At 47.6% G+C, this 3,081-nt stretch overlaps 1 non-coding gene across 1 annotated transcript; it reads left to right on the top strand.

Annotated features, from left to right (window-relative positions):
- Positions 1-2,523: 2,523 nt before the first annotated feature.
- Trnaa-cgc (transfer RNA alanine (anticodon CGC)) lies at positions 2,524-2,596 on the top strand. The gene has a single exon. It is a non-coding gene; the product is annotated as a tRNA-Ala (tRNA).
- The last annotated feature ends 485 nt before the right edge of the window (positions 2,597-3,081 follow it).

Genomic DNA, 3,081 nt, shown 5'->3' with positions numbered 1-3,081 from the left:
GATGAACAGAATGAAAGTTCTGTCCAAAATAACAATATGATTTATTATGACTAAACTCAAAATAATAAACAAAACACATGAAACATTTACGATACATCAAATTGGCTCAAATTGGATACTCAAATAAATGCTGTGAAGGTGAAGTTGTCCCTAAACTAGATTGTGACATTTATGACGAAGTGGTATGTGGAGCCAATTCCTTGCAACTTAAATCTTAAGAGAAAACACACAGCCAACCCAACATTAATTGCTGCTACCCAAGACAGAACAAAGTTAGAAAAAGACGAACAGGCGCGCTATGCTGAGCTCTGATTATCACCTAGGAAAATCCCTGGCTGTTGGTGCTGCGGACATACATTACCAAACTGTCTTCTTAACTGCAAGAACACGATCTGGCGTACCGGAGGCGATGGCTGGTTGCTTCGACTTCCCGTCGTGGTGATGATAATGTCGCGAGTGTAGCCAGAAACTAATTATCCTGGTCTGGTTGTTCCAGACTAAAGACTTCCTAGCAATACAAATGCGCCTCTGAGGGAGACGAAGAAGGCTCGCCACACAATCACTGACGGTACAGTGATCGATTTTAACAAGCGAAGTCACACTGTAATTCCAATACAGTCGACTTTAGCCAAAACTGCTCAAGACAGACAACATAGGCCGCTTGTACGCAGAACGCTCAATTGCCAACTGTACTCGGAAAGTTACGTTGAAGTCGAAACTTCAGCAACTTCGTCAAACAGTTACAATTAAATAAAAGTATATTAGACAGCCAACAGAAAGCAGGCTGTCCAGAGCAGCGAGTGCTCAGTCTTGTAACCTACTCCGACCGAAAGGCGAGAGCCGACTACCCACAAGAGCACCCGTACAAAACCGAACACAGAACATTCCCGCCCCCACGACAGTGGCCGTGGTTAACCGTTCCAATCAGCAACTCGAAAACCGGCGGAAAATTCTACTCTATTGCCGGAGCACTAACATTCCACCAATGGAGATTCTTGGCGCCAATTTCTGCGTCGATTTTGCTACGTCACGGAGCTATGCCCTGAGCAAGCCAATCACAGTTACTATACGGCAGAAAACGCGGGAATTTGCGCGCCAAGGCTGCTTGGGAACACAAGTCATTCCCACGCCTCGCTGGTAGCCCGCCAGAAAGTGTTTTCGCTAAGTTTCTGCGAAGTAACGGAACCTCTAGCCCAGCCGCTACTTCAGGCCCCTCTGGGTGTGTCTTTTGACAATGTCGGCGCCTGGAAAGCATTCACTCGACTCCCTCACACCCATCGGCTTACCCTTTCAAGATCGTCAGAGCCCGCCTGTCACCGGACCACCTGGGTGACGAGAGACGCTGCGTGGGAAGTCCGCGTGTGAAGGAATAGCAACTTTCCACTGCATGCAATTAGGGAGGAAAATCGTAAGATAGAAATATGAGAGGGGGCTGATGCCACCTCTCAGGGTGCATATAGACTGAAATCAATGTGGAAATCTACAATTGGTGTGGACCACGAGTCGAACCCACGTCTTCTGCCGGCCGGTGTGGCCGAGCGGTTCTAGGAGCTACAGTCTGGAACCGCGAGACCCCTACGGTCGCAGGTTCGAATCCTGCCTCGGGCATGGATGTGTGTGATGTCCCTAGGTTAGTTAGGTTTAAATAGTTCTAGGTTCTAGGGGACTGATGACCTTAGAAGTTAAGTCCCATAGTGCTCAGAGTCATTTGAACCATTTGAACCACGTCTTCTGCTTACTAAGCAGATACTCTGACCACTAAGCCATCTGGAGACAGTGGCCATTGCAACTACACACAGACTTCCCTAGCTCGCTTCCTGTCAGTCCCAAATTCTCAACTTACCCACTCACTACTAATGTAGTTTCCACTGACCATTACCTTCATTACTCGTGGAATTTCGCTGATTCCCGTAAGAGTTTGTGCATGGTGTGCTTCTGCACTGAAGGATAATGGGCAGGAGGCACTACAGTACTGTTGTGTTGATAAGTTGATAATTTGGGTCTGACGAGAGCCGTGCTAGGGAAGTCCATGCAGTTGGATGGGTTAGTGGTCAGAGCATGTGCCTAGTAAAAAGTAGAGCCGGGTTAGACTTCTGGTACGGGTCAAATTTTCAACTTTCCGTACGGATTTCAGTCAATTGCCGCTTGCTGCCATTGTCTGTAATTCCTCTGTGTCTTCGACGCGCTCGGTTTATTCAAGCAGCAGAAGACCAACTTTTGCTGGCCAGACTTCGAATTTAAGCATCGTTCCTCTCGAGATACTCCATCATCGCGCGCAATGATAAAATACTCAATGCTGCCATCACGAAGTCCTCAAGCACTCGAAATCTTTACTAGAAACCGCATTTCAAGTAATGGGCGTCTGCGTGGTTCTGAACTGAAAGCTTGTCGACACTCGAAACACACCGGATCCATCTGGTTGCATTTACACATAAGTCCTATGACGCCAAATAGGAAAACCGAAAACTATAATATCGCTTCTGAATTGTGTTATCATTAGTGTCTCTTACCTTCTTCTCACCGAGCGAGGTGGTGCAGTGGTTAGCACACTGGACTCGCATTCGGGAGGACGACGGTTCAATCCCGTCTCCGGCCATCCTGATTTAGGTTTTCCGTGATTTCCCTAAATCGTTTCAGGCAAATGCCGGGATGGTTCCTTTGAAAGGGCACGGCCGATTTCCTCCCCAGTCTTTCCCTAACCCGAGCTTGCGCTCCGTCTCTAATGACCTCGTTGTCGACGGGACGTTAAACACTAACCACCACCACCACCATCTTACCTTCTTCTGTATTAGCGGCTCTGCGAGTAACGTTTATTGCTGATCGTTTCTAAATGCACAAGAAAACTGTCTCGCACTAAAGGAACTCACCTGCTTTCGTGCATTGTGCAGGTATTTCTAATAAATGTAACTGAGCTGTGGCTGGCTCATGTTGTGTGTTGGATTAGACCTTGGTTGTTGTTCTGTGTTTAGTCTCCCGTGGTTATCTCTATTATGCTGTTATCCTCTCTCTCCGCGAGTGGCAGCAGCGGTGTGTATCGATATTCGCACCTTGTCCTATCTACGGCCTGGCGCTTATAGTTCC

This window comes from Schistocerca serialis, chromosome 1 (genome assembly GCF_023864345.2).
Source record: "Schistocerca serialis cubense isolate TAMUIC-IGC-003099 chromosome 1, iqSchSeri2.2, whole genome shotgun sequence".
In the NCBI taxonomy this organism is placed as follows: Eukaryota; Metazoa; Arthropoda; class Insecta; order Orthoptera; family Acrididae; genus Schistocerca; species Schistocerca serialis.
This window is presented reverse-complemented; position numbering and strand designations above follow the sequence as displayed.